Here is a 20,845-nt window from a genome sequence, read left to right as displayed (position 1 = left end):
GCTAACAATGTTGTGAAGTGCATTCTCTGTAGATTTGCCGCATTGATAGGCGTGTTGTTTCTCATGTTTTTTAGTAACTTTGAGCGGTACATCTCTTAGATAACGATCAATTATTTTTTCGAGAGTTTTAAGCATGAAGGAAGTTAAACTAATCGGTCTATAATTTTCGGCAAGCGCGTAGTTTGTTTTCCCTGGTTTTATTATAAAGACAACTCTTGTTCCTCTCCAACATTTAGGAATGTGCTGCAGTTTGAGTCAGGCTTTAAATATTTTGCTTAGGTAGCTTTTCATAACGAGAATTGAATTCTGAAGTGCGGCTGGCACTATATTGTCCAAACCAGGGGATTTGAATGGTTGGAAGGAATTTACAGCCCAAATTATTTTTTCATCATTAATGATCTCATCAATCAGTACATTGTCAATCCGCGTTTCTGTGACTGAGGGTGTCGATTGTACGACATTATTGTTATCAAAAATTTGGCAGTCAGGGAAGTGAACGTTTAAAAGGTGTTTGGACAGTGTTTGGTCTTCTTAATAGCGATCATCTCAAGCATTTATCTCTTTTTTCTTTTACTTTCACGATGCACAATTTTAACTGTCATTCATGGGTCATCTAGTATTTTTCCATATTAAGAGGCCAATGGGACAAATAAAATGATATGGATGACACTCCTAGTGTGTTTGCTGTGGTTGCCTACTTATTGGCACTTATTGATTTATTTACACCGCCAAAATAACTGGCTGATTTCTTGATACAAAACATTTTTACAATACTTGCTTAGAACTATTAAAAATTCCACGATTTAGCGCTTCACAAATTCACGAGAAGTAATGACACCGGGCCAAAATTTATCTTTAGTTATCGAATGAAACAATTCAGAGCTACCCGTATCATAAACGACACAAAGCTAACAGTGTTCAAGTCAACATGGGGCGAAATCAATTTCGTACACGTCACGTCTTTTGCCGGCGTTATTACATTTATCTCTATCAAATAATTGACAACTTCCTCTTCGGTAGTATCCCGATGCACTCTGGACACATAAGCTACTTTAGGTGCCTCGGATGGCAGCGGCGAAAGAATACGTCGTGATTGAATTATTACTTTGCGATACGTTCGTGACATCAGCAGACGACGGTTTCGTAATTGGCGATTTCGTTAATATCTCGGCGAAGGAACTGGATCTCTTAATTTCCGATGATTCCTTGTGAATTTCTATACCATCGGCGGAATCATGTAGTGGCTTAAGTTGAGAAGATTGGACTGTTTCATTTTCGGATTCCACTTCAAAATCTTCGGCATGTTTCGGCTTGTGGCAAGCGACATCGGATCGATTGATGACAGATGCGGTCGGCGGGCTCGCAGGAAGTTTGACTGACTGATTTACGGGCCGCATTTGGTGTTTTGATGGAGGATTGAAGTAGTCGTTGGCTTCATTTATGTAACGGTTGACTTTCGGGTGTTTTTTCACCAAAAACCCGGAACTTGCAGCGGGTTTTGCACTACGAATCGGTTTACGTTTTCGATTGGCAGCTGGAAGCGAACTTTGGACATACGATGGTGATAATGTCCGAGCGAAAACGGTGGAATTAAATTCATTGAATCGACGAGATGAGGCATATGGAACGTTGAACGAATGCATTTGGATGCAGGTAGCACACAACCATTGAAGATTCGGCATTTCTCTATTATGTAACAGCGCATCTTTGTTGAAATTGACACATTCAGCGTGATAAGCTCGGCGGCAAATTCCATCACAAATAACTTTATTTCGATAATCATTTCTGAAGCAGTCATCGCACACCGTACAGTTGTTCATGTTTTACTTGATTCAATGTAAACAATTGACTGGAACGGTACAATCAGAACAGCAACAAATGATACGTTGAATGACGAGCGATAACAATAATAAGCCGCTATTGTTATACAGAACACAATTTTTTGTTATTTAGCTCTGAACTGAGAGAATGCAGTTTTCATAGTTCGATGATTATATTCACATGAACACTTAAATTAGACGTTAACGTCGATTTTACATTAAAAAAACACTTCGTTTCGTGAAAAATAGCGACAAAAAATCAATCAGAGTTCCTTTAACAGTCGAAATAAACAAAAACTCGAGCACGATCACAACGAATACTTTCGACAGTCGCCATCGTCGCCATCTTCAATAAAGAAATTTGACAATTTTAACTGTCATTCATGGGTCATCTAGTATTTTTCCATATTAAGAGGCCAATGAGACAAATAAAATGATAAAGATGACACTCCTAGTGTGTTTGCTGTGGTTGCCTACGCCGGTAACTTTCACATAATAAGTACTATTTCCATCATAGGTCACATTGGCATGTAATGTAGTAATATTCGGTACATAAAAAGAAGGAAATTTACACCTTACCCTAACCTGTTCTACTTCTATGCGAAAACAGAAGACATAAAGAAAATGTAAATTATATTTGAATAAAACATGACACATTTCTCTTCAACTTTTAATAAAAATAAATTTATACAGGACACTTATAGCAGCTCGTAGATGCTAAAAGTTTATGCCACGAGCAAAATTTTTGCGCAGTGAAGTCAAATTAAAATTACTTGTATTAATAATTATCCGAGCCGGATAAATATGTAAAGTTCAGTACTCTAAATATAATTGACTCTAAGAAAAAATATAATTTTTATTGTGTATGCAATGTCAACCGATATTGAAAGAGTATTAATAATTTTATTATTTAATTTTTCATCGGTATTAAACACTGTTTTTCGGAGTATTATACATAACAAGGGATTTATTGAGTGTGTTTATTAGCCTCGGCTTCGCCTCGGATCAACGATATTCACACGAAAACTCTACTTTTCAACTTTTGTCCCTTACATAACATAACTAAATGGATTTTATATGTCCATCTGTTGTATGTCTAACATTATGCATCAGCTCAAGCTAGGGAGTTTGGGTTTATCTTTGCATCGACACATAAAAAATGATATGCACCTATGTCCTAATGTTTCTCGTCAAATTTTCCCTAGGTGAGTAATAAGTCACTTTCGACCCTAGCGAAAATAAAAGCACATTACTATATGAGTGAAGTAATTTGATGTCTCGTATCCAGATGAGGAAAAGCACAATGAAAGTCTAGAACAGGTATGGTCGATCGGCGAATTCGTCTTAAACACACTCACATTTTATGTCAAAATAATGTGAAAATGAGTGCGTTTAAGTACGAAAATCAAATGTCGCTATGACGCTAGATGTTAGAAAGACCTCCGCACTTTTCGTAATAAATAATTCAAAAATTACCCCGTTTCGCGAAGTGTTGTGTTTAGTTAGCACACAAAATTGTGGCATGCGATAGCACTGTTTTGATCTATACGAACGTTAACAAATAATATGCAGCCATGTCAGTGCCGGACTGGCCCTATGGGAATTCGGGGCGATCCCGAAGGGCCTTTTGCCTGACTCGGGCCAAGTCCCGAATGGGCTTTTTCAGAATTTTTAGAAGCGACATCTTGAAAAATTATTATTTAGAAGTAAGTTTGTAACATTACGTTTGAAAAACTATTTGCGCTCGGGTGATTACCCGACTGGGCCTAACATCGAAAAAATTGAAACATTCCGTTAGAAATACTATTTGCGGGTGATTACCCGACTGGTGACTGGACCTAACATTAAAAAGTTTGAAACATTTCGTTTGAAAAACTATTTGCGTTCGGGTGATAACCCGACTCGACTCGACTCGATTGAAAAGTGTGAAAAATTTCGTTTAAAAATTGATTGCGCTCGGGCTAATACCCAGCTGCCGTATTCAAAATCTTAAAACGCTTTGTTTAAAAAACCATTTGCGTTCGGGGGATAACCCTACTAGCCTGCACCTAACATTGCGAAATTTCAAACGCCTCGTTTGAAAAACTATTACCCAATAGTCGTGAAATCTGTTAATCTCGGCGCAATAGTGGAAATTGGATTACTTGTGTTTCGAAAAATGTGAGAGCGCTGTTTCAAAATGTACATTGTAGTTTCAAATTAAATATTTTTTTGCGTTATTATACCAACTCAAATGAAGATCACAATATTTCCTAGTTACGTTGAACCTAAATTAATTTGTTTAAGAATTTTCTGTTACATTTTGGGGCGCGAAAACTCGTGGAAGTTTTGATGTGTTAACGAGGAAAAGCTACTTTAACCAAACTTTAAAAGCCACCCAAGCCAATACATTTTTTTTTGGGGAAAAAAGTTTTTCAACAGAGTTCTACGCTTTTTTGGCTAAGCCCTCTACCGAAATACATCTCCCAGGACTTTGTCTCAAATTGGCTAAAGTCACTCAAAAACATAAATTCTTTGTTAGTTATTCCAACAATTTAGAGATTCAGTATTTTTTCCACATTCTTCGACATTTGAAATTATAGTTTTAGGAAATCACACATAAATAAATTGTAGTTCTAAATCCTCATCTAAATCACTATATTGGAAGTTTTTGTCGCTAGCTGAGTCACACCACAAAAACGTTTCGTAATTAAAGAAATCACAGCCAAAGTTAAAAAAATGTTAGTTTTCGGAAATAACACCGACAAATAAGGAATTTGAAGAAAAAAAGCAAACCACATAGCCGAAGTCCCGAAATTGAAAATTGCAATTTCAGAAAATCACACAACCAAAATTGTAGTTTCAGTTACACATCCGAAATGAGCCTAATTAATTTTTTATTTTGGCTGTGATTGATTCTCTAAAACTACTATTTTCAAATTTTCTTATACTTTAGCTCTGAATCAAATTTTTAAATTTTCTTATTTGAATGAGTGATTTGCTAAAACTAAAATTTGTAAATTTTATTATTTTGGTTGTGATTTCCTAAATTCTTTCCTATGACCTGTGTCTTTTCCTAGTTTATATATATTTTTGGTCGTTTTTAATTTTTTTCTTTTCGAGGCTTGATTTTCTGGATTTTGTCTGAATATTTTTCTGGTATCTAGGATACTGAGGATACGGCACAATTTAAAGGTACTAGTTTACAGTCTGTTTTCGAACAATTTTGGAATTTTCAAGCAAGTACCTAACATTGAACAGGTCATAAAAGAAAGTATATTGCCCTGGTCCAAGGTTGCAGTATGAAAATATTGAAACACTTTGTACATACCTAATTTATTGTAGCCGTGAACGTCGTAGGCGAAAGATATGTGTCAACTTAAAACATAATAATGCCACAAATGAATAATTTGCTATTTTTGAAACATCGACAATAATTGTTTCTTTTATTTTTTATTGTTACTTTTAATTCAGTATGTATATTAGTGAGGTTTTTTTGGGGTTTACGTCGCCAGTTTCAACAGCTTTAACTGTGGATTTCTAACATTACAGACCGGGAAACATGCATAGAGACATAAAGCAACCAAGAATTTCGGTCTGTAATGTAAGAATTCGACAGTAAAAGCTGTTGAAACTGGCAATGAAAACCAAAAAAAAAACTGTAAATTTAAGTTGTTGATGGTGATGACAAAAAATATTTTCCAATAAAAATTAAAAAATAAATAAAAAGATAAAAAATACCTCGGAATCAGAAAACTAATGAACTTATTATTTCCTTTTGTCCGATTTTTTTAGTTTATTTTCTTTTTCAACAACTTTTCCAAAAAAAAAATGAAGATAAAAAGAGTCGATTTTCAAATTGGCTCTGGATCTGGACCATCAGGTAGTTTCAGGTTGCTTTGCGACCTTGAGTACTTGAGTTTTCAAATAACTAAAAGTTAACTTCTAATTTCTATTGACTAAAAATAAGAGAATCGCTCCTTCTTTCATATCTGTACAACAACACCTCCAGACATTACGGTCAATGTTCGTAGAATGAATTAACATTTGAATTAAACATTGTAGATAATGTGAAATCATTTGCATGAACATCAAAATAATTAAAAAGATTGGTAATAGAAAAGTTAAACATTTTTTCAAGAATCAGTATTTCAATGTCGAATGTCCTCGTGATTACTTAATTTTTTTATGAAATCGAACTAAAAAAATATTTCCTAGAGCATATAAAATTTAGAGTCCCATGGGCCTAATACGAAATGGTCCCCCGAAAAGTTGGGTTTTTTGAACTTTTCCCCGAAGGGCTTTTTGGAGCCAGTCCGGCACTGAGCCATGTTCTTGTAATATTTTTGTCAAAAGTTTTGGTATAATTTTCGAAATCTTCAATATTTTCATGTGCCTAACATAATCATGTCACAATACTCTCTCAGAACACGTCGAATTTTTAATAATCGTTTTTCAAGTCGAGAGCAAGGTTGTGGCACCACTGCACTAACAACAATGTTGAACTGACTGGGGTATATTCATTGCCCCGTACAAAGGAAAGACGATTAAATAGACATTCAACCTGGTAAATAAATATATTATGAAAAACATTGTGTCGTATTCTGCCGTAATTTGTAAGAAAAACTTTTCGATGTTTTTTAACAAAAGAATTCTTATTTGACTTCACCATACTTACTAATACTGAAAAACTATTCACTTATTCGTTTTTAGTACACCACCTCCTCACCTTAAAATGTTTAATGAAACTCAACGCATGAAAATCTACATATGAGTACGATTGTCGTAACATGAGAATGGGTCGTTTTATTTCACAATTTTATTTAGGTCAAAAATTATACCACTTTATTCAAAATATTATTGATTTGTTAAAGTAGAGTAAAAAAAATCAGCAGAATTACGTATACTCTCTATACATTTCTATGTATAATGGAATTTCGGAAATTTTGTTTCCCTCTTTTTGTGCAATTGCTGGAAAATGTTATGTTTTATTAGGGGAATTCTCTTCATTTTTATTTTATACCATATATACGCTCTTATATCCGGCATATCGAGTATAAATGCGTATAAATCTCATAACGTTGACAACCGCCACCTGAAAAATAATTAAATTTCGACTCGACGAGTTTTGGTCAAACAAGCTGCCAGTATGTAGTACTTGATCTCAGGAATCCGGTAAACTAATTAGTTATTTTTCAATCGGCATGGCACCAATATCTGCCGAGCGATATAAGACTTTGGAAGCTGGGTTGGATATACGAGCGCATATTGAGTATAAAACGAGCCGTCAGAACAGTCGGAGCGTTTGCTGCGACTGAGCCCCGTACGAACCCGTACATCTATTGCGCACGTGACCCTGGTTCGTCCGTCACCCTACTATTACCGTAAGTCTACTGCGCCCGTAAACGTCGGTAAAGTAAAATACTTATGGAATTTGTATGTCTTAAAAATTGCGCATAGCGCAATTACGAAGCCCCGTACGATGTTCCTTTCAAACGTAACACAAATTTCAAATTGACCTAAAATTTCCTCAGTCCTATATTAACCTATATTTACCTATAAATAAACAATTTACTGATAAATATGCTAGTATATAGCTCAAAATAACTATCTATACCGTTATATAGCTCAATATAGCTATATATTTATATATAGATATCCATATTTGGGATCCTTGAAACAACCAACACACGTAACCACTAATTTCCCACTGATCAGTGACTTTGTAAGGATCATTTTCACCGATTTATATTGATTTTACAAAAATCCAAAATGGCGGCCGACGGCCATTTTGTTAGGAGGTGGAAAGTAGTACGGATGCTTTACATTCGTTAGTACCTTTCAAACAAAAAAAAACATGAAATTCGGTTAAAGTTTACTCGAGATATTAATAAAACATAGCTAACGCCGACCCGTACGAAACACCTATTCGTATCAAAAGCCTTTACTGTGAAACTCTTCATTTCTTTTACTTCATTCTCTACTAAAAAGCTATTCGCCCTTTAAAATCACTTACATTATCTTTCTTTGCCTTGTTATCATATACAAATAAATTGCCGGAGGCAATATAGACAGCCCCGTACGAAGTCAACTTTCTTAAATTCCTATTTAAACAGCTATATACCGCTATATTTACCTATATTTTCATATAAATAAACATTTCACAGATGAATATGCTATTATATAGCTCTATATGCCTGTATATATGAATATATATGTGAATGACTCCTTCATGTTGACCAGAGACTATAACCTAGGAGACAGCATCACGTGGCTGCGTGACATAACAACTGGGGATTATGGAGCGTTACATGCGAGGGGTGCCATTGCGAATGAGTTATTAGACATGATAGCCCTGTGTGCCATGAACCAGGTCAATGTGATTCGGAATGGTATTGGCAGAACGCTAGATCTAGTCATTACGAACATTCCATCGGATAGAGTCAGAGTTACTAGATCGACTGATTTGCTAGTCCCAGAAGACGATCATCACCCAGCGCTTATGGTAAGTACGAACCTGTCGAAGCTGAAGTTTCTGTCAGAACAGCGACCCTTCAAGGTCAACTTTTTTAAGGCCGATTACTGCCGGTTAAATTATGATCTTCGTGAGATTGACTGGGAACGTGAGCTTGCTGACCATGATGTTGATACTGCGATTGAAAAATTTTATTCCTTGCTCACACCGTCTATAGCCACAATACCGAAGATTTTTTTCACGTCTAGAGACTATCCAGTGTATTGTCATGTGAATGACGTAACTCGGAAGGCATACCAAATGCTTGGATTTGTATTCCGATGCGGAAAGTATTTCTCGAATCAGTCCAGCAGTCCAGCATGCGAATATTGTACTCATCACTGGTGAGAAACCGACTCGAATACTGTGCAACGGTGTGGAACTCGTACTACTCGAATGCCATCGATCAAATAGAGCGCGTGCAGAAAAAATTCACTCGAATGTTTTACTTTAAGTTCGGAATCGCCCACCCTCGCCCATCTTATGATGCACGCTTGCGACACATGAAACTAAGATCATTGGAGACCCGGCGTTTGGAAAATGACGAAATAGTGCTGTTTAAACTGATCCACAACCGACTCGACTCAACTCTTCGTGAGAGGATTACATTCCATCAACCTACCAGGGTCACGAGACGTGATTCAGTTTTCTATCTACCAAAAATCGCTACGAATTACCAACTGAATGCACCAAATTACCGGATTCAACGTAGTCATGACACGCATTTCCGCAATCTCAACATTATAGATTCTACTCTTAGTACTTATAAACGAATAGTGAGAAACTCGTTTTGCTGGTAATGTCGTTCCCTTTAGGTACAGCCGTTGAAAAGTGAAAACTAACATGTTTTCTGTTTTGGGACTAGTTTTGGGTTGAATTGTGGGACAAAAATACTAAATTTCATGAACAACAGTGGCGCTAGTTGTCCAGCAAAGTTTTTATTCAATAAAATTCTGACACTTTTGATTCGGGTTGATTCGGGCAGTTAACAAAATCGAGAACATAAATGTACACATTTTTTGCGATGCTGACCCTTCCCAAGAATTGTTGACATTGTATCTTGAAATACACACAATATCCTCATATTTATTTCTGAAATTTAAAGTAAAATTGTGAAATCTTGATGCATTGGAATTGAAGCTGCTGGTCACATTTTTAAATGGTACGGTAATGAGCAGCCAAAATTCAAATGTCAGAACCACTGTTCGCGTAGTATTGTTCTTGCATTCATTATTCTTGTGTCAATTTGATTCGGTTGTGATGTGAGAAAATTTCTGCTAAACTTTGTGCATTATTCGCGATTTTTAAGTGCGTTAAACATTGTAAATAGCCAAATATTTTTGTGAACGGCTAAAAGTGTTGAGGAAATTTCGGAAATATACGTGTGTGGAAGATACACATCAAAACATTGCTGTCGGTTTCAAATTTAAACATCCACAGCCAATGTTTTGATCGTGTTTTCCCATACAAATGATACGAAAAGTGAAATAATAAATTAACTAAGTATTTGGTCGCGGTTAATTGCTAATAATTTCTATTTTCTAATCGAAAATATTTAAATCGAAGAATTTGACTTCGGAGGAATTTTCTGCTTTTGATGTGGTCAGAAATAATCAATAAATTATTTGCTTTTCTTCATCTAAAAAGGTTTTTTTTATCAAACTTTCCTTCAAATCAAGATAAAGCAGCTGCCGGTTGTTAGACGAGTTTAAGTTCATCAATCCTCTATGTTTAATCGAGGTTTTGTTGATGTGGTGAACGCTTTACCTTCATTTCGTGAAAATAATGATTCAATTATTGCTGATTTCGTGTTAATGCGATAATTTTTGAACGGTTCCTTAAAAGATGGAGAAACAACTTAAAAAATGAAAGATCTCTCTTCTTGACACCCAAGATTCTCGCTTGGTTAAAAAAAATTGCCTTTGTTAAATGTCAAAATTAGCCCCTTTCCAGGTCAGTAAGTAAATTTCCAAGTAAATTATGTTTTCATGTTTCGGGGCCAAAATTAGGGCAACTTTTTTGGTTTTATCTGGTTTTCGGCCGTTTACATGAAAAATTACTTGTGTACCAGTTGGACGATTGATCTGAGGCACTTTCGCTTGTGGACCTTGCTCTGCCCAAACTACAGCTCGTGAAATTGCCTCTAATCAGTCGTCCAAAACAGCGACAAATAACTAATTACTTCAACAGTAAAAATTGGCAAGGAAAGAATTGTCAAGGTTGTAAGCTTTTGGGAAGATCTGCGTGACTTGAAAATTCACATCATAACGGCGACGAGAATCTTCACGCCCCATTGTATCGTCAACCACGTATTGAGAGCAACACTGAACTGAGTGTGTTATAATCGCTACACGTGTATTGACTGAATTGATCACAGTCATGAGATTTTGGTCGATCAAAAAAATAATTTAGAAATGGGTCCCTTCGTTTCTTTATGCTGCATAGTGAAATATCCAAGGTGTAAGTTGACTTTGTCAGTGCAGCTGTACCTACCACGGTATAGTACTTTCTCATAAACGTTGTCATGCTTTTGGTAGAACTATGCGGTTGATTGATTCTGTTCGAAAATCTCTAACATCACGAAAATCGTTCATATCACTTGCTATAAATATAGGAAACGATGAAGTTCTAGTTGAATAAAAACGCCAACCGATTCCATAAAATGAACAATTATTTATTTGATTCACAGTGATGTGAAATACAAGTGTTGTCCTTTCTACGTTTCGCCCACGACTAATTACATTTAACCTCGTTGTTTGAGAGAACGATGAGCATCATCGTTCGACATCTGATTGACATACTCGCCCTACCGATTATACGGTAACTCGTTCCCACACAACCCCCCTTAACAAAACATTTGCCCTCAAATGTTCAGATTTTCGGACTTTCGGCAATCCACTGCGCTTGATATACTGCCTCTCATGAACTCGGACCATCATTGATTCGCCCATCTTTGACTCGACCATCTTTGCCTCGACCATCTTTGACTCGACCATCTTTGACTCGACCATCTTTGACTCGACCATCGTTGATTCGACCATCATTGCTTCAACCATCATTGATTCGACCATCATTGATTCGACCATCATTGATTCGACCATCATTAATTCGACCATCATTGATTCGACCATCATTGATTCGACCATCATTGATTCGACCATCATTGATTCGACCACTCTTGACTTCGATCCAAATTCGCTCGGTTTTATTTCAATTCGTAGCAGTTTAGCATTCCATTTCGCTGACACGCCTAATATTTGTCTAACAGTGCATGTACGTTCGATCCGTTTATTGCTCTTCTCACCCAATGTATGAAACACACTCGAACGATCGTCTGCTGTACTGATGTGTGTGCTGCGTCTATTGTCTCTGAACAAACCACGCGCTCGTAACAAAAGCCTTCTCGAAAGTTGTCCTTCGTATCTTTTTTCGTCTTTTCACTTTGCGTTGTATGAATTTTCAGGTACTATAACACTTTACTGTTCAATTCGTCCTTTTTATTTAGCATGGAGGCAACGTTTCCACCTAAATTCTTTACGTCTTTTGTTCAGCGTGAAAACACCGTTTCACCTGAACTCTTTGCACAAATTTTTGAGTCTGGCTTTACTTTCCGCAACGTAATTATGTTTTTCCGCTTTTCAACACTTATATTCCATACTGATCACTGGCCGGTTGAGCCCCCATATAGGAAACGATGAAGTTCTAGTTGAATAAAAACGCCAACCGATTCCATAAAATGAACAATTATTTATTTGATTCACAGTGATGTGAAATACAAGTGTTGTCCTTTCTACGTTTCGCCCACGACTAATTACATTTAACCTCGTTGTTTGAGAGAACGATGAGCATCATCGTTCGACATCTGATTGACATACTCGCCCTACCGATTATACGGTAACTCGTTCCCACATAAATGCTATAACTTGAAAGGGATCTCGCTGCCAACTAAAAACGTCCTCATTTAAGACTTGATCTTTTGATAGTAGGAACTTCTTAGAACATAGTATTGATCACAAACCGAACATTCGAATAGCATGCATCGATTTTCTAAGCTCTTGTTTTCGGTGAGAGATACTAACTGTTGATATCAGTGTACAGTTCATATAAAATGCTGATGCACATTTCCATGTGTTATTAAATATTTCGAAAATATTGACGCGCACAGAGACTCAAAAAGCTTCTTGAACAAGATAACTTTCTTATGAAAATTTGATAAAAACAAGGCATCAGAACAGTCGGAGCGTTTGCTGCGACTTAGCCCCGTACGATCCGTAATCCTATTTCGTCCGTAACCATAATACGACCGTAGCCGTAATACGCCCGGAACCCTAATACGTCTACAACCCTCTAATGCGTCTGTTACCAAAATGCAAGTCAAGTTGGGCATGGTCAAATTTACTGAAAGTGTTCATTTTTAAAATTGCGCATAGCGCAATTACGAAAGCCCGTACGAAGTACCTCTCAAATAAAACCAACAATTTACGACATTATTTTAGAAACCCAAAATTTTTTGCCAACTTTCCATTGGGTATTCAATTACCTCTCAAATAAAACAAAAACTAGCAAAATCGGTTGAGATTTACTCGATTTATGTGCAAAAAGCACTTAGGGCCGAGTAGCGGCCTTAGTCCAAGGGCGCAAATTTGAAACTTTTTTTGCCGTCATTCTATTCGGCATTCAATTATCTCTCAAATGAAACAAAAACTAGCAAAATCGGATGAGATTTACTCGATTTATGTGCAAAAAACACTTAGGGCCGAGTAGCGGCCTTAGTCCAAGGGCCCAAATTAAAAACTTTTTTCGCCACGTTCTTTTCGGTATTCAATTACCTTCCATAAAAAACTAAATCTAGCAAAATCGGATGAGATTTACTCGATTTATGTGCAAAAAACACTTAGGGCCGAGTAGCGGCCTTAGTCCAAGGGCCCAAATTTTAAACTTTTTTCGCCACGTTCTTTTCGGTATTCAATTACCTTCCATAAAAAACTAAATCTAGCAAAATCGGATGAGATTTACTCGATTTATGTGCAAAAAACACTTAGGGCCGAGTAGCGGCCTTAGTCCAAGGGCCCAAACTTGAAACTTTTTTTGCCATCATTCTATTCGGCATTCAACTATCTCTCAAATGAAACAAAATCTAGCAAAATCGGATGAGATTTACTCGATTTATGTACAAAAAACACTTAGGGCCGAGTAGCGGCCTTAGTCCAAGGGCCCAAATTTGAAACATTTTTTGCCATCATTCTATTCGGTATTCAATTATCTCTCAAATAAAACAAAATCTAGCAAAATCGGATGAGATTTACTCGATTTATGTGCAAAAAACACTTAGGGCCGAGTAGCGGCCTTAGTCCAAGGGCCCAAATTTGAAACTTTTTTCGCCACGTTCTTTTCGGTATTCAATTACCTTCCATAAAAAACTAAATCTGGCAAAATCGGATGAGATTTACTCGATTTATGTGGAAAAAACACTTAGGGCCGAGTAACGACCTTTGAGCCCTCCCAACAAGCTCGCGTTGCATCCTACACAAAAACAATGTTCAGCAACTTTGTTCTACTCGTCAATACCTTTCATTTGATATATCACAAGCAGCTATTACGTGCGTATTTCGGTAGATATCGTCGAAAGACTGAAAAACACCTATAGGGCCCTAGCTCTGGAAGGGCCGACCCTACCATGCCCATTTTCGAACTTGACCTTACTTTTGTCGATACCAATCGGGGAAAAAAAGAATTTTGAAAAAAGGTTGTGATTTGCTCAAGCTAGAGGGGTCACGGACGGACGGACGGACGGACGGACATTTTTTTTATTGCGGATTCGTCATCTATGAACATAACCAAAAGCTTTGCCCTTACTGTCTGCTTCCAATTCGACGTGTTACAAACGGCATATTAATCTTATAAGCCCCCAGTACTTCGTACGGGGCTAAAAACCTTTTTAGATGAAGAAAAACAAATAATTTATTTCTGACCACATCAAAAGCAGAAAATTCCTCCGAAGTCAAATTCTTCGATTTAAATATTTTCGATTAGAAAATAGAAATTATTAGCAATTAACCGCGACCAAATACTTAGAATTCAATTTTATCGGAATTGCTCAACTTTATTAATGATTCACCAAATATTTCGTTCACTTTTCGTGAACATTATCAATGGTGGTAGCTGGAATCAACATAAAAATCACAGTTACAATCGTTAATCTAAACTTATTCGACTAACATCACCTACCCTATTTGCTTGTCAATTACATAATTATCAACTCCGTTCGTCTAATTCTCAATTTCATGTACATCATTTCCATACTCTAGAAATACAAATTCATTCAAAAAACGATTCAATTTAACGTTCACATCAAAATCTCGCATTGAACTAACTTGTCTTTGGTGTTAGATTACACTACGTTAATAAATTAATTAGCCGGACGATTGAAAATATCGGAAAATATAAAACTTCAACCGATCAAAAACAAAACACAACTTTTTTACACGTCTTGTCCTCTACATCCATCCATGATTACGTAACACTACTACCTAAACGCATCTCTTTCTCTTTCAAAATATGATTGTAAGTGTTCGACAGAAACTTGCATTCGGTTTGTTTGTTCATTGCATTAGGTGTAGTCTTAATGTGAATCATTTCCATGATGTCTCTTGTTTGTTGGTGATTTTCTGTGTGGAGAATCGTCACATTGTCCCAATCAACAATATGTTGCGTACCAGGTTCTTGATTAACGACATGATCACATAGAGCACTATGTTTGCTATCCTTAATCCTTATGTGGTATTGATGATCTGACATCCGTTTTTGCAAAAATTGTAAAGTTTGACCAACGTAAACAAGTCCACAAGAACACGTCACTCGATATATTACGTTTGATCGGTGTATAATCGGTACAGCATCTTTGATTTTCGAGAACAGATGTTTTTTCAAATTGTTGTCTCCTTTGCCAACTACTTTGATGTCATATTTGCCAAACAATGATTGAATTTTTTCAAAAGCTCCATTAACATATGGCACAGATACAAATTTGGTCTTTGTCTCATTGTTCGTGGCGTACTTGACTTTTCTCTTCGTACTATTTATCGTCGTATGAATTAGCCTTTCCGGGTAGCCGTTCTTTTTCAATGTGTCAGTTAATAACTGAAAATTCGCTGAATGGAACTCTGGATCTGCCAATTTCAGTATTTTGTCAGTTAGTAAAGATATTGTGTTCTTTTTATAACTGAACGGTAGACTCGAGAAAAAATTCAAATACCGACCAGACCAAGTCTTCTTGTGATACCAATTTTACCAAACCGTTTTCTTGTCTTATGAGTAGTGTATCCAGAAATGGTAGTTTTCGGTCATTCTCTACTTCGATAGTGAATTGGATGTCACTGCTGTATGAGTTGAATACATCTTTTAATTCATCAATTTTGTTGTCTGGACATGAAGTGGTAACATCATGGACAAATCTCGAAAAGAACGGTAGTTTAAACTTCAGTTTACTGATTGATACGAGGGGTGACGCACTTCCATTTAATCCATTTAATCCATTAAATCCATTTAATCCATTTATTCCAAAAAAAAAATTTAGTTTTACCGAAATAATTAGGCTACCGACCTGAAAAATTTGTAAAGTAATTGCGAAAAATAGATTTGCACGATCCCCAGCTTGTTTAAGTACTCTTGAGGTATAGGAAATTTTTTTTTGTGAAAAATGGTATTAAATTTATTTAATCCATTTAATCCATTTAATCCACTTTACACCAAAAACTCCTAAAATTGGATTTTTCGCTTTTTAACATTGTAGTATGAGTTGTAGTACGTGGTTCGATCAAAATCAACAATTTTTAAGTCTTTTACAGTATTTGGTAAAATGAACTTTTTTCCTATTTAATCCATTTAATCCAATTTTTATTCCATTTAATCCATTAAATCCATTTAATCCATTTAATCCATTTAATACCATTTAATCCATTTAATCCATTTAATCCATTTAATCCTTTTAATCTAGAAGTGAGTTACCCCTCGGATTGATATTTCTTCTAGTTTCTCCATTACTAAGTCGGCGATAACTGGACTCATTGGAGAGCCCATCGGTGAGCCAAAAATTTGTTCGTATATGGTACCATTAAAACTAAAAGTGCAATTTTCCATTACCATTTTGATGCCTTTTAGAAATTCACTTTTCGGTAGAGTGGTGAATTTTTTGATTTGGAACCATTTGTCGTTAATTGCTGTGTAGACCATTTCATTCGGGATGAAGAAAAGCAAATAATTTATTGATTATTTCTGACCACATCAAAAGCAGAAAATTCCTCCGAAGTCAAATTCTTCGATTTAAATATTTTCGATTAGAAAATAGAAATTATTAGCAATTAACCGCGACCAAATACTTAGTTAATTTATTATTTCACTTTTCGTATCATTTGTATGGGAAAACACGATCGAAACATTGGCTGTGGATGTTTAATTTTGAAACCGACAGCAATGTTTTGATGTGTATCTTCCACACACGTATATTTCCGAAATTTCCTCAACACTTTTAGCCGTTCACAAAAATATTTGGCTATTTACAATGTTTAACGCACTTAAAAATCGCGAATAATGCACAAAGTTTAGCAGAAATTTTCTCACATCACAAACCGAATCAAATTGACACAAGAATAATGAATGCAAGAACAATACTACGCGAACAGTGGTTCTGACATTTGAATTTTGGCTGCTCATTACCGTACCATTTAAAAATGTGACCAGCAGCTTCAATTCCAATGCATCAAGATTTCACAATTTTACTTTAAATTTCAGAAATAAATATGAGGATATTGTGTGTATTTCAAGATACAATGTCAACAATTCTTGGGAAGGGTCAGCATCGCAAAAAATGTGTACATTTATGTTCTCGATTTTGTTAACTGCTCGTTTGATTTTTTTATGGTGCGAATGTGAGCACCCTGAATCATAAGTGTCAGAATTTTATTGAATAAAAACTTTGCTGGACAACTAGCGCCACTGTTGTTCATTAAATTAAGCATTTTTGTCCCACAATTCAACCCAAAACTAGTCCCAAAACAGAAAACATGTTAGTTTTCACTTTTCAACGACTGTATGCCTTAATTTGTGTGAATTATCGTTAATTTTTCTCTGCAAAACCTTTGTATAATTTTTTTTTGTTCGATTTAAGTTTTTCTTTCAACTCCTTTTCAATGTATTAATAAAAAAAGACTGATTCATTATTGGGCCTCGGCCTGTTAATTGGTCTATAAACAAGAATAAATAAATAAAATAAAATAAATATATGCCTGTATATAGCTCAATATAGGTGGATATAGATATATATAGATGTCCATATATGGAATGCCTGAAACACCCCACACACATAACAAATTATTTCCATGTTAACAGAAACTCTCTAACTACCATTTTTCCCAAGATATATCACTTTTATTAAAATCCAATATGGCCACCGGCAGCCATTTTGTTCGGAGACCGGAAATTTTACCGACGCTTTACATTCGTTAATATCCACCATCACATCTAGTATTCTCGGCCATTCGATACTTGTGTGCCTGCGAATAGCGTCTTAAAATAATGGAGCTATTCTCACACAATCGTTTATGGCAAGAATACAGTAATATAAGCAGTTCTTTTGTGATCGGCTGTGAGTGCAAATGATACATGGTCGGGAGCTGAAATCATTGTTGAACGAAACAGCCCGCGGGTCACCTTCCTTGACCACGCCTGACCGATTAATTAAAAATATTTTTTCATATTTTTCATAATTTTAGATCGGATTTTTCAGATTCAGTTTGAGCTAAAATTTGAAGTGATCTGTTTAACTAAAAATTTTACTTGAAACTTTCCTAAAAATGTCAGATCAATCTGAACCTGAAACTGATCTGATCATTTCAGATTGAATATATATTCAGATTTTAAGATTTTAGTAAATTCAGTTTAGGCTAAAAAAGTTCACATCAGGTCAGATTTTGTGGCCATTCTGTACAAGGAAATTGAAGCCATTTTGATATCTACAATAATAGCTACAATAGCTACAATGTAGTAAATAACCTCAATACAAACAACACACACACGCCTCGGGTAATAGCGGCCTACTCGATTTGTCGCAAATTTTTGCATGCGACATTTTGTCGTATTGGAACCACAACAAACAAATGACATTTTAAATTTTGCAAAATCGTGATGCATTTTTGTGTGTTTCTCGTTAGCTTTTATGTTTTTGTTAACAAAATAACAAGTATGCAGCATTTGCAGCAACATGGTTCAGCTATGTTCCGTGGTTTCAGATGCAGGATGAAGGCGAAACATCGCGTGAAATCATTTCTGCGAGATCACATCAGCAATCATTCAGTATTTTCTATAACAGAAACAAATTACAGTGACTAGGAAAGGGCTTGTACTGGGAATACTGAAATCACCCAGGTTTTTTTTCTTGTGCAGGTTCAAACCCTTGACAGCTCGTCATTCCTCATGTTAGGAATTCTACTTGTTCATCTACAAATGAAACCTTATGATTGGGGATTTTGTCCCCGTGATTTTGACCCACTTTATTTCTCTTCAGTCGAACAACTGTAACTGAGTTTACTACTTAGTACCAGTGTACACTTTGATTTAGTTCATTATAAAAGCATTCTTGATCAATGCCAGATTCATGAGTTATTTCTAAGACCGAGTGTAGCCTTCATTCCAGTTGGGATAAATCTAGAGAATTGAAAAGTATTTCAGACTAGCACACCCAAACAAAATAAGTCTAACATAGGGAAATTGATTTGTATCATTTCGGGACACAAAGAGAACGAAATTGTGCATGCCGTATCTAGGAGTAAAAGTCTCTTTTTTTAAGCGTGTGAGAGGTTTAGCCTTCGGCGCTTTCTGGAATCGAATACTTTAAAAAAGACTTTAGTCCGTGGTACGAATAATTCGTTTCATATTCGACGAAAGAAAAGTGCTACGAAGTCGCACTTTTTTGCTCCTAGGTATAAAAAATAAAATTAGATTATTTGAAAAAATAAATTATTGCACCCGTTGAAACCCGAACATTTTTCCCTACGCTTTTAAATTATACACGAATAATTTAAAAAAAATCCCTTGCAGTGTTTTGTCTTTTTACGACAAATAATTTTGAAACATACACAAAATACATCAACAAGACTATTTATACATAACGAATATTCAGCGTTCATGCATTTCCATCGAGTTTTGTAGTGTTTTTCTTGTGAATGCAAATCATATTCAAATAATTCGCGCTTAATTTGGAACCACTTTCACGTAAATTTTGTAATGTCGCATATTTTGTCGCAAAATCGGACTAGGCCGCTATTACCCGAGGCGTGTGTGTGTTGTTTGTATTGAGGCTATTTACTTTGTAGTAATTCTGTCTGTAAGGCAATCCAGTTGTTTTATTTGCCATAGTGCCGTACAAGGAAAATTCATATCTTTTGATAGCCACTTTGTGGAAATTCTGTATCAGGAAAATCCAATCGCTTCAACATCTACAGTGCTTTGTGACCATTATGTCCAAGTAAATTCAGTTGTTTTAGTAGCCGCATTGTGGCTATTTTGTACAAGGAAAATACAATAGACCGTGTGCGATTTTGAGAAAAAAGTTTCATATTTCAATAAAAAGAAGATTTACCATGAAAACCATTAAAAAAAATATTAAACATTTTTTATAGAAATTATTGAAAAATATTATTGCCATCCCACTTATTATAATCTTAGTAAGAATCCAATTAGAATGAATTAGAATGTATCGAGATATCATTTTAGGCTTATTCAGATTACAGATTTTAAAGTGAAATATAAAATCAAGAAGACATTTTTCAGATTTTCTGTTCACACTTTCGTTCTGCAGAATAATAATCTACATCAATTAAAAATAAGTTACTTCACACGGTCTATTGTTAGAATTTTTTAGAAACCCTGGCACCAATTTTTCAATTAAAATTTCACCTTCAAAATCACTCTACATTCCAAATTTACATCTTAACACTCAGAATTTCGCACATTAGAAGACTTTCCTCATACGTACTGCTATAGTCCGTTGCTAAAGCGCAACGATAAAAATACCGAAAATTCTAATTCCATCAGGATATATGTACATTTATATTAAAAATATTTGTTTTAGATCAGTGAAAGTTGCCTGCGGGCTCGTTTGTTCACCAATGAGTTGCACCCACGTACGGTCGTTCAAAAAATGGTCAATGGGCATTTCTACGAAAAAATTTTTTATAAATAGTTTGTCATAGCTTGCTAGGGAAGGTGGTCCGCGTCGGCTGATTGGTTCTATAATGACATCAGTTCACCACCCCCTATCATTTGCGCTCATAACCAATCTCACATCAATTGTTTCGATGAACTACGATGTGATGGTGCCTGCGAATAGCATTTTCAATAATACTTTGACTATTCGCCGGCGCCTGCGAATAGCATTTTCAATAATACTTTGACTATTCGCCGGCGCCTGCGAATAGCATTTTCAATACTTTGACTATTCGCCAGCGCCTGCGAATAGTATTTTCAATACTAATTT

The 20,845-nt window shown here is 35.7% G+C and overlaps 1 protein-coding gene and 1 long non-coding RNA gene across 2 annotated transcripts in view; one reads left to right on the top strand and one right to left on the bottom strand.

Annotated features, from left to right (window-relative positions):
- The first annotated feature begins 297 nt into the window (after positions 1-297).
- Positions 298-20,062, top strand: LOC119075300. The gene is made up of 4 exons (XR_005087364.1): positions 298-311; positions 5,071-5,073; positions 18,356-18,492; positions 20,050-20,062. It is a non-coding gene; the product is annotated as an uncharacterized LOC119075300 (long non-coding RNA).
- The window catches only part of LOC119075298, a 128,407-nt gene continuing 119,559 nt past the window's right edge, over positions 11,998-20,845 (bottom strand). Inside the window, exon 9 of the mRNA XM_037181709.1 lies at positions 11,998-12,221. The gene's annotated coding sequence lies outside the window, so the exon portion shown is untranslated. The remainder of the gene's footprint in view (positions 12,222-20,845) is intronic.

The sequence above is a fragment of the Bradysia coprophila genome, unplaced genomic scaffold, assembly GCF_014529535.1.
Source record: "Bradysia coprophila strain Holo2 unplaced genomic scaffold, BU_Bcop_v1 contig_197, whole genome shotgun sequence".
NCBI classification, from domain to species: Eukaryota; Metazoa; Arthropoda; class Insecta; order Diptera; family Sciaridae; genus Bradysia; species Bradysia coprophila.
Note: the sequence above shows the minus strand (reverse complement) of the source record. Positions and strands in the feature narration are given on the sequence as shown.